The sequence below is a fragment of the Embiotoca jacksoni genome, unplaced genomic scaffold, assembly GCF_022577435.1.
Source record: "Embiotoca jacksoni isolate LCO1_2020_lvr unplaced genomic scaffold, fEmbJac1.0.p SCAF_1, whole genome shotgun sequence".
Lineage (NCBI taxonomy): Eukaryota > Metazoa > Chordata > Actinopteri > Embiotocidae > Embiotoca > Embiotoca jacksoni.
The window spans coordinates 590,001-605,000 of NW_027185229.1; the positions used below are offsets into that span (position 1 = coordinate 590,001).

General features: G+C 43.3%; 1 protein-coding gene across 23 annotated transcripts in view; it reads right to left on the reverse strand.

The window, feature by feature from the left end:
- The window catches only part of nfasca (neurofascin homolog (chicken) a), a 114,759-nt gene that overhangs the window by 66,993 nt on the left and 32,766 nt on the right, over positions 1 to 15,000 (reverse strand). For 6 of the 23 annotated variants that reach the window (XM_069152906.1, XM_069152929.1, XM_069152947.1 and 3 more), the window contains exon 1: positions 14,042 to 14,213. The exons of 5 other annotated variants lie outside the window; for them this stretch is intronic. The gene's annotated coding sequence lies outside the window, so the exon portion shown is untranslated. Of the gene's footprint in view, positions 1 to 14,041; positions 14,215 to 15,000 lie in introns of those variants that run through there. 12 more of the 23 variants (XM_069152938.1, XM_069153005.1, XM_069152979.1 and 9 more) reach the window with 4 other exon arrangements.

The window sequence follows — 15,000 nt, forward strand, 5'->3', positions numbered from 1 at the left end:
ACACACATAGAAACACACACAAAGAAATACACACACATAGAAACACACACACATAGAAACACACACACACAGAAACACACACTCATAGAAACACACACACATAGAAACACACACAAAGAAATACACACACATAGAAACACACACACATAGAAACACACACACACAGAAACACACACTCATAGAAACACACACACACACAGAAACACACACTCTTCCCTGAAAGGAAGTTGGGCTGTTTCATAGAGAGCCTTTTATTGCAGCCATTAAAGACCTGGTCCAGCACCAGCACCAGGACAAGCACCAGGACCAGGACCAATACCAGCATCAGGACCAGGACCAGGACCAGGACCAACACCAGCACCAGGATCAGGACCAGCACCAGGACCAGCACCAGCACCAGGACCAGCACCAGCACCAGGACCAGCACCAGCACCAGGACCTTCACTGAAGAGGCCTCCTGGTTCAACTCTGACTAAAATGAATCTAATATTTGTTGTGTTTCATGTAGTTCAGTAGTTTTATGAACACAACATGTTGCAGACTTGTTAGTAAAAGATTCACATTTATAATTTACAGTTGTGACCAGGTGGAAGGTTTTGAATCTCACTCTGAGGATATGAAAAAAAAGACTCTTTGTATCTAAAATTCTCCAAAATGTCTCTGATTCGCAGAACCAAAGGCTGTTCATTTTGTCCTCTTCCAGAAGGAACCAATCAGTGACACGTGAGCACGTTACCGGAGCTCAACATGAGATATTAGGAGTTAAATATCATCTCACTCCAAATGTCATTTCCTGGTAAACTCAGATGAAGAGCATCAAACAGTCGGTCGCAAATTAAAGGAACCATTTCACGAGTGAGTGGAGCGACCGCCGAAGGCAAGCTGAGCCCTGCCTGCCGACCAATCAGCAGTCAGTGAGGGAAAAAACACACGAGATTCAGATGGAAGGCAGCCATCGCCACGGTTACCGCAGGACACATTTTAAGTGGAGCTTCATTCAGGAGCTGAGAAACTTTCACAATAAACTTCTCTTATTAAGATTCAGTCTCCGGATGGTCCGGACTGGACGATCACAAATATTCTGACTTCATCCTCTGAATGTGGGAAATCTAAAAATAGACTAAAAGTTCGAAAGAAAACTGGACTGAAATGTATTTAAAATTAATTTACTAAAAAACTCAAGGACTGAACTTTCTGATGACTCAGATCCTGACCTGATCCTCTTCATCCTCTCTCCTCTTCATCTTCTCTCTCCTCTTCCTCTCTTTCTCCTCTTCATCCTCTCTCTCCTCTTCCTCTCTTTCTCCTCTTCATCCTCTCTCTCCTCTTCCTCTCTTTCTCTCTCCTCTTCATCCTCTCTCCTCTTCCTATCTCTCTCTTCTTCCTCTCTTTCTCTCTCCTCTTTATCCTCTCTCTCCTCTTCCTCTCTCTAAATATCACTGACTTCATGTCTCTGCACATTAACAAACATATTTTGCCTCCAGCATGAACACACATTCCTCTAAACACCATTTATGAGTCAGTCAGTTCAACTGTCATCACATCACACTTCTCTCTATGAGCCACAGATTCTGCTGATGTCAGCAGATCCACTTCCTGATCAACAACACAGAAAAAGACTGAGAATAATCCTAGAATTATAGAATCACATCTGTTCGTTATAAAAGTGAGAATATTTCCAGTAGAAATAATGTACAGTGGTGTGAAAAAGTGTTTGCCCCCTTCCTGATTTCCATTTTTTTTTTTTTCATGTTTGTCACACTTAAATGTTTCAGGTCACCAAACAAATTTAAATATTCATCAAAGATAACACAAGTAAACACAAAATGCAGTTTTTAAATGAAGGTTTTTATTATTAAGGGAGAAAAACAATCCAAACCCACATGGCCCTGTGTGAAAAAGTGTTTCCCCCTCCTGTTAAAACATAACTTAACTGTGGTTTATCACACCTGAGTTCAATTTCTCGAGCCACACCCAGACCTGATTACTGACACACCTGTTCTCAATCCAGAAATCACTTCAATAGGACCTGCCTGACAAAGTGAAGTAGACCAGAAGATCCTCAAAAGATAGACATCATGCTGAGATCCAAAGAAATTCAGGAACAAATGAGAAAGAAAGTAATTGAGATCTATCAGTCTGGAAAAGGTTCTAAAGCCATTTCTAAAGCTTTGGGACTCTAGAGAACCACAGTGAGAACCATTATCCACAAATGGAGAAAACATGGAACAGTGGTGAACCTTCCCAGGAGCGGCCGGCCGACCAAAATTACCCCGAGAGAGCAGCGACGACTCATCCGAGAGGTCACAAAAGACCCCACGACAACATCCAAAGAACTGCAGGCCTCACTTGCCTCAGTTAAGGTCAGTGTTCATGACTCACCGTAAGAAAGAGACTCGGCAGAAATGGCTGCATGGCAGAGTTCCAAGACCAAAACCACCGCTGAGCAAAAACAACATTAAGGCTCGTCTCATTTTTGCCAGAAAACATCTTGATGATCCCCGAGACTTTTGGGAAAATACTCTGTGGACTGACGAGACCAAAGTTGAACTTTTTAGAAGGTGTGTGTCCCGTTACATCTGGTGTAAAAGTAACACCACATTTCAGAAGAAGAACCTCATACCAACAGTAAAATATGGTGGTGGTAGTGTGATGGTCTGGGGCTGTTTTACTGCTTCAGGACCTGGAAGACTTGCTGTGATAAATGGAACCATGAATTCTACCGTCTACCAAAACATCCTGAAGGAGAACGTCCGGCCGTCTGTTCGTGACCTCAAGCTGAAGCCAACTTGGGTTCTGCAGCAGGACAATGATCCAAAACACACCAGCAAGTCCACCTCTGAATGGATGAAGAAAAACAAAATGAAGACTTTGGAGTGGCCTCGTCAAAGTCCTGACCTGAATCCTATTGAGATGCTGTGGCATGACCTTAAAAATTAGGTTGGTGCTGGAAAACCCTCCAATGTGGCTGAATTACAACAACTCTGTAAAGATGAGTCAGCCAACATTCCTCCACAGCTGGAAAAGACTCATTGCAAGTTATCGCAAACGTTTGATTGCAGTTGTTGCTGCTGAGGGTGGTCCAACCAGTTATTAGGTTTAGGGGGAAACACTTTTTCACACAGGACCATGTGGGTTTGGATTGTTTTTCTCCCTTAATAATAAAATCCTTCATTTAAAAACTGCATTTTGTGTTTACTTGTGTTATCTTTGACTAATATTTAAAATTGTTTGATGATCTGAAACATTTAAGTGACAAACATGCAAAAAAATAAGAAATCAGGAAGAGGGCAAACACTTTTTCACAACACTGTACATCATCTTCATCATCACCACCACCATCATCATCATCACCATCATCATCATCACCACCATCATCATCATCACCATCATCATCATCACCACCATCATCATCACATCATAATCACCATCATCATCACCATCACCACCACCACCATCATCATCATCATCATCATCATCATCACATCATAATCACCATCACCACCACCATCATCATCATCACCACCATCATCATCATCATTGCCATCATCATCATCATCATCATCATCACATCATAATCACCACCATCACCATCATCATCATCATCATCACCATCATCATCACATCATCATCATCACCATCATCATCATCACCACCATCATCATCATCATCATCATCACATCATAATCACCATCACCATCATCATCACCACCACCACCATCATCATCATCGTCATCATCATAATCACCATCATCATCATCTCTGATTTCTGATTTCACAATATTTCAGAACAACTTCCTGCTGCATGCGAGGTTTTTACAGCTGAATATTCTGCTGATGATGGTTTATCTGATACACACACACACACACACACACACACACACACACACACACACACACACACACATTAACTGGACATGGCAGCAGAGTCATCTCCAGATAAATCTCAGTTATGTAATTCTATGAAAAAGCAGCTGTGATACTGAACATTAATAACAAATATGTTTCTGAGATCTTCCTCCTTTTTGTTTTCTGTTTGCATCCATTATTTTTAGTGATTTATTCTGATTTTTGGCTGAAAATGAAAACATGATGAATCTTTGCTGTATGTTGTTGAACATTAAGCTGAACAGAGCTGTGATTCTCTCACAGGTAACTATTGCGATTTCACATAATGTAAATAAAACTGAATATAAATGTTACACTTGATGTTGAGATGTTATATTCCAGGTGAAAAAATACAGAAATAAATGACGTACTGCAGAGAAATGGAGATTACTGAGTCCCATTTGCAGATGGAAACATCTTGATATCAGTCACTATGATTTGATATGATGTCAGTCGCCATATGACAGAGATGACTATGAGAGTGAAGAGGAGGTAAATGAGGGTCGTCTTCATCCCTGCTGTCCAGTTTAAACTCTCATCAGTAAAGATCAGAGAGTGACGGACGTTCATCAGGAGGAATGTTAAAGACACTTACACATATTTCATATGATCAAATACTAACAAGACTAACAAGTCTAACATGAACCTGTCGTTTACTGTATCAGTGATAAATCAGTTTTAGTTAGGTTAGGTTAGGTTAGGTTAGGTTAGGTAGTTACTTTATTAATCCCCGAGGGGAAATTTTTTCGCTACAGCAGCATACAGGAAGCAATTTGGATTTCATACATCGATATGAACACAATGAACGAGGAATTTTTCTTCCAACTGTTTCTCTATAAAACTTTAAAGTCTTTGCTTGATTATGTAAAGTACATAATTTAGTGTTTTATATATAAAAGTGAATATAAAATGAATGAGAAGAAGTGGGACAAACTGGGAGTCCAACGCTTGTTTAGACTCATTTTTATTCCACATTCAAACATTTGCTGGAACGCGTGTAAAGAAAGACTTTATATATATTTGAACTGTAACGAGCGGCTCAAATTGAAAAACTCTCCTTCTAGAAGAGCTTCAGAGCTGCAGGAGTTTCCTTCATGTCCAATAAAAGACGCTCTGACTTCCTGACCGATGATGGAGGACAGGAAGTGATCAGAGGAGCAGAGGGAGGATGAGTTCATTCTTCATCACTGAGAAAGATGGAGACAAACAACTGCACTAATTATTAACCTCCTGAAATTCACTCCCACTACTCCACTCCTCCTCCACTCCTTCTCCTCCTCCTCCTCCTCCTCTACATCCAGGACATGGTCCAACCTTACATCCAAGCCCACTCCCTCCGCTCCTCCTCCTCTACATCCAGGACATGATCCAACCCTACATCCCAGCCCGTTCACTCTGCTCCTCCTCCTCCTCCTCCTTTACATCCAGGACATGGGCCAACCGTACATCCCAGCCCATTCACTCCGCTCCTCCTCCTCCTCCTCTACATCCAGGACATGGTCCAACCCTACATCCCAGCCCATTCACTCCGCTCCTCCTCCTCCTCCTCTGTCCTGGCTCCTAAATGGTAGAATGAGCTCCACCAACATCAGGAGAGCAGAAACTCTGAACATCTTCCACCACAAACTAAAAACACACCTCCACCTCCTTTACCTTGAACAGTAGAACTTTAGTATCTTAAAATGGAACTTACTGATAGAACTTTGTAGTTTGGCTTTCTTGAAGAAATTGTATTTTCTTGATTCTTGTTGTTCTGGTTTTGTACCCTCATGGTTGAAATGTACTTATTGTAAGTCGCTTTGGATAAAAGAGTCAGATAAACGAAATGTAATGTAATTAACCCACATGATAAACTGAACTCACATTAATGTAGTTTAATAACTAACTATTAACCCACATGATAACATGAACTGGTTTGTGTTCCTCCACCAGAAACAGCCTGCAGCTCTGTTCTCAGATCACACAGTGACAATTTGTTCTGATCTTTTCCCTTCAGCCATTAAAAGGGGTGTGGTGGTGGGGGGGGATTCAGAGGGGGAGGGGATGGGTGGTATGAGACCTCTGGACCAAATATTTGCAGTCCTCTCTTTCTGTTTCTGGGAGTATTAACCTCTTCTTCACCAACAAAGGGCCTCTGTATCAGTGTGTAGCTGTCAGTGTGTATCAGTGTGTAGCTGTCAGTGTGTATCAGTGTGTAGCTGTCAGTGTGAGCTGTGTGTGCATCCAGTTCTCTGACACTTCCACACACTACCTCCCCGTTCTTGCATCCATCAACACACACACACACACACACACACACACACACACACACACACACACACACACACACACACATCTGCAAATAATAATTTAAAAAAACACTTGAAATGTATTAATGCAACAGTCCTCCCACAACACACACACACACACACATACACAGACACACTAAACATCTGAGAGTAATAAATGTGTATTATTTGGTAAAATCCACCTACATGACAAACACAGCGTATTCAGACACACACACACACTCTCTCCCTCACATACACATAAGTATCAGAACTCTTCAGTGTTTACTGGATGTTTTCTGCATGTTTACTGGATGTTTACTGGATGTTTACTGGATGTTTACTGCATGTTTACTGGATGTTTACTGCATGTTTACTGGATGTTTACTGGATGTTTACTGCATGTTTACTGGATGTTTACTGCATGTTTTCTGCATGTTTACTGGATGTTTACTGGATGTTTACTGCATGTTTACTGCATGTTTCCTGGATGTTTTCTGCATTTTCACTGCATGTTTACTGGATGTTTATTGCATGTTTGCTGGATGTTTACCGCATGATTACTGGATGTTTACTGAATGTTTACTGGATGTTTACTGGATGTTTTCAGTATGTTTACTGCATGTTTACTGCATGTTTACTGCATGTTTACTGTATGTTTACTGTATGTTTACCGCATGTTTACTGGATGTTTACTGCATATTTACTGGGTGTTTAATGGATGTTTACTGCATGTTTACTGCATGTTTACTGCATGTTTACTGCATGTTTACTGGATGTTTAATGGATGTTTACTGCATGTTTACTGGATGTTTACTACATGTTTACTGGATGTTTACTGCATGTTTACTGGATGTTTACAGGATTTTTACTGCATGTTTATTGCATGTTTACAGGATGTTTACTGCATGTTTACTGGCTGTTTACTGCATGTTTACAGGATGTTTACTGCATGTTTACTGCATGTTTACTGGATGTTTAATGGATGTTTACTGGTTGTTTACTGCATGTTTACTGCATGTTTACTGGTTGTTTACTGCATGTTTACTGGATGTTTACTGCATGTTTACTGAATGTTTACTGGATGTTTACAGGATGTTTACTGCATGTTTACTGCATGTTCACTGGTTGTTTACTGCATGTTTACTGGCTGTTTACTGCATGTTTACTGCATGTTCACTGGTTGTTTACTGCATGTTTAATGGATGTTTACTGCATGTTTACTGGCTGTTTACTTCATGTTTACTGCATGTTCACTGGTTGTTTACTGCATGTTTAATGAATGTTTACTGCATGTTTACTGGATGTTTTCTGCATGTTTACTGCATGTTTACTGCATGTTTACTGGTTGTTTACTGCATGTTTAATGGATGTTTACTGCATGTTTACTGGATGTTTACTGCATGTTTACTGGATGTTTATTGGATGTTTAATGCATGTTTACTGCATGTTTACTGCATGTTCACTGGTTGTTTACCGTATGTTTAATGGATGTTTACTGCATGTTTACTGCATGTTTACTGCATGTTTACTGGATGTTTACTGCATGTTTGCTGGTTGTTTACTGGTTGTTTACTGCATGTTTACTGGATGTTTACTGGTTGTTTACTGGTTGTTTACTGCATGTTTACTGGTTGTTCACTGCATGTTTACTGGATGTTTACTGCATGTTCACTGGTTGTTTACCGTATGTTTAATGGATGTTTACTGCATGTTTACTGGATGTTTACTGCATGTTTACTGGTTGTTTACTGGTTGTTTACTGCATGTTTACTGGATGTTTACTGCACGTTTACTGCATGTTTACGGGATGTTCACCGCATGTTTACTGGATGATTACTGGATGTTTACTGCATGTTTACTGCATGTTTACTGGTTGTTTACTGCATGTTTACTGCATGTTCACTGGTTGTTTACTGTATGTTTACTGTATGTTTAATGGCTGTTTACTGCATGTTTACTGGATGTTAACTGCATGTTTACTGCATGTTTACTGGATGTTTACTGCATGTTTACTGCATGTTTACTGGTTGTTTACTGCATGTTTACTGCATGTTTACTGCATGTTCACTGGTTGTTTATTGTCTGTTTACTGCATGTTTACTGCATGTTCACTGGTTGTTTACTGTATGTTTACTGTATGTTTAATGGATGTTTACTGCATGTTTACTGGATGTTAACTGCATGTTTACTGCATGTTTACTGGATGTTTACTGGTTGTTTACTGCATGTTTACTGCACGTTTACTGCATGTTTACAAGATGTTCACTGCATGTTTACTGGATGATTACTGGATGTTTACTGCATGTTTACTGGATGATTACTGGATGTTTACTTCATGTTTACGGGATGTACACTGCATGTTTACTGGATGTTTACTGCATGTTTACTGCCTGTTTACGGGATGTTTACTGGTTGTTTACTGCATGTTTACTGGATGTTTACTGCATGTTTACTGCATGCTTACTTCATGTTTATGGGATGTTTTCTGCATGTTTACTGGATGTTTTCTGCATGTTTACTGCCTGTTTACGGGATGTTTACTGCATGCTTACTGGTTGTTTACTGCATGTTTACTGGATGTTTACTGCACGTTTACTGCATGCTTACTTCATGTTTATGGGATGTTTACTGCATGTTTACTGCACGTTTACTGCATGTTTACTGCATGTTTACTGGTTGTTTACTGCATGTTTAATGGATATTTACTGGATGTTTACTGCATGTTTACTGGATGTTTACTGCATGTTTACTGCATGTTCACTGGTTGTTTACTGCATGTTTAATGAATGTTTACTGCATGTTTACTGGATGTTTACTGCATGTTCACTGGTTGTTTATTGTCTGTTTACTGCATGTTTACTGCATGTTCACTGGTTGTTTACTGTATGTTTACTGTATGTTTAATGGATGTTTACTGCATGTTTACTGGATGTTAACTGCATGTTTACTGCATGTTTACTGGATGTTTACTGGTTGTTTACTGCATGTTTACTGCACGTTTACTGCATGTTTACAAGATGTTCACTGCATGTTTACTGGATGATTACTGGATGTTTACTGCATGTTTACTGGATGATTACTGGATGTTTACTTCATGTTTACGGGATGTACACTGCATGTTTACTGGATGTTTACTGCATGTTTACTGCCTGTTTACGGGATGTTTACTGGTTGTTTACTGCATGTTTACTGGATGTTTACTGCATGTTTACTGCATGCTTACTTCATGTTTATGGGATGTTTTCTGCATGTTTACTGGATGTTTTCTGCATGTTTACTGCCTGTTTACGGGATGTTTACTGCATGCTTACTGGTTGTTTACTGCATGTTTACTGGATGTTTACTGCACGTTTACTGCATGCTTACTTCATGTTTATGGGATGTTTACTGCATGTTTACTGCACGTTTACTGCATGTTTACTGCATGTTTACTGGTTGTTTACTGCATGTTTAATGGATATTTACTGGATGTTTACTGCATGTTTACTGGATGTTTACTGCATGTTTACTGGATGTTTACTGGTTGTTTACTGGTTGTTTACTGCATGTTTACTGGATGTTTACTGGTTGTTTACTGGTTGTTTACTGCATGTTTACTGGTTGTTCACTGCATGTTTACTGGATGTTTACTGCATGTTCACTGGTTGTTTACCGTATGTTTACTGGATGTTTACTGCATGTTTACTGGATGTTTACTGGTTGTTTACTGCATGTTTACTGGATGTTTACTGCACGTTTACTGCATGTTTACGGGATGTTCACCGCATGTTTACTGTATGATTACTGGATGTTTACTGCATGTTTACTAGATGATTACTGGATGTTTATTTCATGTTTATGGGATGTTTACTGCATGTTTACTGGATGTTTTCTGCATGTTTACTGCACATTTACTGCATGTTTACTGGTTGTTTACTGCATGTTTACTGGATGTTTACTGCATGTTTACTGCACGTTTACTGCATGTTTACTTCATGGTTACGGGATGTTTTCAGCATGTTTACTGCATGTTTACTGCACGTTTACTGCATGTTTACTGGTTGTTTACTGCATGTTTAATGGATATTTACTGGATGTTTACTGCATGTTTACTGGATGTTTACTGGATGTTTCCTGCATGTTTACTTCATGTTTACAGCAATCTGATAAACGTTTGATCTTTTTATTTCAGACACGTTTCCTTCGACGGGACAAATAAACACATCAAAAATCCTTATTAGGCAACAAACAGCTGAACAAGCCGGCGGTGACTCATTTAAATACTCTGACAGGGTGAGTGCTCGTTACTCCTCAACAACAACAACAACAACAAGCCTGCAGCACGGCAGCAGCAGCATGCAGTTAAACACACACACACACACACACACACACACACACACACACACACACACACATTGATGTGTGTAATAAAACACAGACTCGATGGAACCAGAACGATGACTGAGTGATGAACGGCCTGCCAGAGGTCCAGTCCAGACGTCTCAGTGGTTCTGGTGATTATTAAGGTTTTCTTTGGAAGTATAATCAGATCTATGAGCAGCTTCTCTTCTTACTAAATCAAACCAAACCCTCCGTACTGTTAGGAGTCCTGTTTTCCTCCGTTTTGCCCCGATCCCCTCTCCTCCTGTGTCCCCTCAGTCCCCTGTCTGCTTGTTCTGTGTCCTCCTCTCCTCACCTCCCGTGGCCACGCCCTTCACCAGTCCCAGCAGCTGCAGCCACTCACCCCTGATCACCACCTGCAGGTGTGCTGCATCTCCCCGATTACCTCCTCGGACTATATGTACCCTGCCACTGCACTCCTCTGGTTGTCGGTTCAATAGTTAGTCAACCATCTGTCCTCCGTCCGTCCTCCATCCGTCCTGTTCCCGTTCCTCCGGCTCCTGTTCCTCCTGCGGAGCTACCTGTTGGAGTCACCAGTCGGTGGAGTTGCCCTCCCGACTCGGAGGATTATTGACTCTGTTTTTTCCAGTGGTCCTGTCCGCTGGTCTGCCGGCTGCCCTGCCAGCCGTGTCTCCCTGGATCAGTCGGTTGAGTTGCCCTCCCGACTTGGAAGCAAGTGGACACTGTAGGTGCCACCTTTTGGTTTGTTTGTTTGTTCGTTTGTTTGTTTTTATTTATGAAAATAAAGACTGTATTTTGGAACCGATACCCGAGTCTGTGAGCCTGCATTTGGGTCCTGGTAAAACCCCACCACATAACAGAATGAACCGACCAAGGAAGGACCCGGCGGCCACAGACTCGGGTCTGAGGTACATGACTTTGTTTCAATATTTTGCCAGTCAGGCCCGCTGGAATGATCCTGTTTTAGCTGAACCCAGGACTGGGCTCGAAGGAACCCACTTGGCCTTCTGGGACCCCCCCCAGAAGGAGGCGGCGACGCCGCCGGGGTCACCGGCCATCCAGTCCTGCTACGCCCTTGGTCTCTGGACGTGTAGCCGTCAGTCGCCACGAGCGAGCCCACAGCCGAGTCAGTCGCTACAAGCGAGCCTACAGCCCAGTCAGTCGATACGAGCGAGCCCACAGCCCCGTCAGTCGCCACTACGGACTCTCTACCCCCGCAGCGCCGGCGAGCGATCCAGACGCCATTCGGGACGAGGAGTTTGTCCACAGGATCATGCAGGCCCTGCCTCCAGCTGTGGCAAATGATCCAGACGCCATCCGGGCCAGGGAGTTGGCCCGCAGGGTCCTGCAGCGTGGCCTACGCAGCAGTAGTGCTGCTCCTCCGTTTCCTGTCGCTGGACGGGTCGTCGACGTCCTGTCTCCAGCTCCTGCATCCTCCAGCACGGCCGACGCCCCACCTCCAGCTCCTGCTGCCTCCAGGTGGGTCGATGCCCCGCTTCCAGCTCCAGTCTCCGGCACGGCCGACGTCCAGCCTCCAGCTCCGGCGCGGTCAACGCCCCGCCTCCGGCTCCGTCCTCCGGCGCGGCCGACGTCCCACCTCTGGCTCCTGCTGCTTTCAGGTGGGTCGAAGCCCTGCCTCGTCATCATCCCCTGGAGGGGTTCCCCAAGCCCGTCCTGCCCTGTGGGTGTCCTCCGGAGAGGTCCCCCGAGCCCGTCCTGCCCCGTGGGCGGCCTCCGGAGAGGTCCCCTGAACCTGCCCTGCCCCGTGGGCGTCCTCCGGGGCGGACCCCTGAGCCCATCCCGCCCCGTTGGCGTCCTCCGGAGCGGGCACCCCAGGCCGTCCCGCCCCGTGGCCGTCCTCCAGAGCGGGCACCCCAGGCCGTCCCGCCCCCTGGCCGTCCTCCGGAGCGTTCACCCCAGTCCGTTCCGCCCCGTGGCCGTCCTCCGGAGCGGTCACCCCAGGCCGTCCTGCCCCGTGCCCGTCCTCCGTCCACTTAGGTTTCCCTTCTCGTGTCTTGTGGTCTTCTGTCCTCCCTCCTCCCACCCGGTCCGGTCCAGTTTTGGTCGCCGAGAGGCTCCCTTTGAGGGGGGGGGGGTCCTGTCTGCTGGTCTGCCGGCTGCCCTGCCAGCCGTGTCTCCCTGGATCAGTCGGTTGAGTTGCCCTCCCGACTTGGAAGCAAGTGGACACAAAAGGTGCCACCTTTTGGTTTGTTTTTATTTATGGAAATAAAGACTGTATTTTGGAACCAATACCCGAGTCTGTGAGCCTGCATTTGGGTCCTGGTAAACACCACCACATAACACGTATTGATCAGAAGAGGTCAAAGGTCATGGTACTGCTCTCACTGTGTCACTGTTGGAGAGAAACTGAAGCTTCTCCTTCTATAACAGGAAGTACATGTTGATACAGGGAAGTGTTTACTCTTCATATTCTTTACATCAATATATAATATCAGATATAATGAAGATAAAACTGGACAGGTTGTAAAGACACTGAAGGGTTCACTGACCACCATCAACCTTCATGTCTGCAGAGACTCACACTCATTTACTCAGACTCATTCTCTCATTCATTCACTCACTCACTCATTCATTGATTCACGCTACTGATCTCTGATTCAGAACCACATGATGTTTCCTGAATTGTAGAGCTGTAGTGTATAGAGCTGTAGTTTAGATCTGTCAGGTCAGTATGAAGCTAACATCTATTTATACATCAAATATCAGCATATTTAACCAGTTCACTAACAAATTAACCAATAAAATCTAAATCAATCAGAAATTTTCAAGAACGCAGTTCGGTAGGAGTCAACAGTAAGAACTGACCAACATGAGACACCCAACGCCGATCCACCACTGGATGAAGGTGAAACCATCCAACTGTGGCCACGTTGTGTCATAACACCATTACATATCATGATATATATATCATGTATGATATATACAATATGTATCATCATAAATTACTCCATTTAAATGTAGAAACAAACGAACAAAGAAGCAGAAAGATCAAAACCTGCATACGAGTCAATAATACACACCATCCATGTTTTTATAATTGTGTGTGTGCATGCGGTTGAGACAGCTGTTATATGTGAGGTTCCTCTAGATTCTATCAACGTGTATAATCACTGAAACAATGTTCAAACTCTACATCATCATCATCATCATCACCAACAACAACAGAGAAACAGATGTAAGGAAGTGATTGAGGAGTTCAGTCTTTTCTTCTACCGGTGGTTTAAAGAGTGATGATGAGTGAAGAGGAGAAGCAGTGATGAAGATGAGGGATGAAGGATGGAACGTGTCTGTAAAGGACTTCATTACAGCTACGTGATCTCACGTGTTTATTGAGAATTTGTTTTCTGATAGATAATCATCACCAAACTCTTCTGTACAGGAAATACAAGCGTAAAACTCCCCGACACACACACGCACACACACACACACACACACGCATACACGCACACGCACACACTCACTCACACACTCATACACACACACACACACACACACAGTAAGAATCCAGACACACATCGTACCTCTGTCAGTGCAGATCTTGTGTCCAGGTGTGTGTCTCCATCTCCATCAGTTCTTCAGCATCCCAGAAAAAAGAAAACAGCATACAGAAACCATCGACGGTCACATCCAGAGAAACACGACTCTGTCCTCCTCCTTCGTTCTCCTCTTCCTGTCTGTCCGATCTCTCTCTCTCCGTCCGCTCTCTCTCGCTCTCTCTCACACACTGATTCTCCATCTGTCACCGCCTCCTCCGCTTCACCCCTCCCACCTCATTCATTATTAATGCAGCACACACACGCTCTGCTGCTGTCAAACACACACACACTCACACACGCACACACTCACACACGCACACACGCACACACTCACACACTCACACACTCACACACACGCTGATTCTGTTAGACATGAATTTAATGGAAAAGTTGTCGAGAAGAACTAACAAAGAAAAAGTCATATGCAAACACTAAAACTCAGGATTTTGTATTAACTTTCCATTTCACAGAATCACTGTGAAGACGGAGGGAATAGAAACATTCATTCCTCCTTATGGACATGTAACCCAGAAAAGCTCCAACACACGTCAGCCAGGCATGAACACAATTCACACGCAAAACACACACAGGTCACAGAGAAGACAGGACCGATCATGCATGAACACAGAGCACACATGCACACACACACACACACATACACACACACACACACACAGAGTGGGCCATGCATGCAGTGCAGACCAGGAAGCCTCCTCAGCTGGAGGCTAACTGAGTTTCCTCGTGGACGAGACACGGCTAGAAGGAAGGTCATCAGAAAACATGTGAATGTGGGTGGAAGGAAAAATTGTGAAACTACATAAAACATATTAAAATAAAATATGAAACTACTGACGGACTGTGTAGGAACGCCAGCATGTGGTTTAAACCTCATCGTACACCTGACCTTCCTTTCCTGAATCCAGCAGACTTTTGTTTCATGTCGT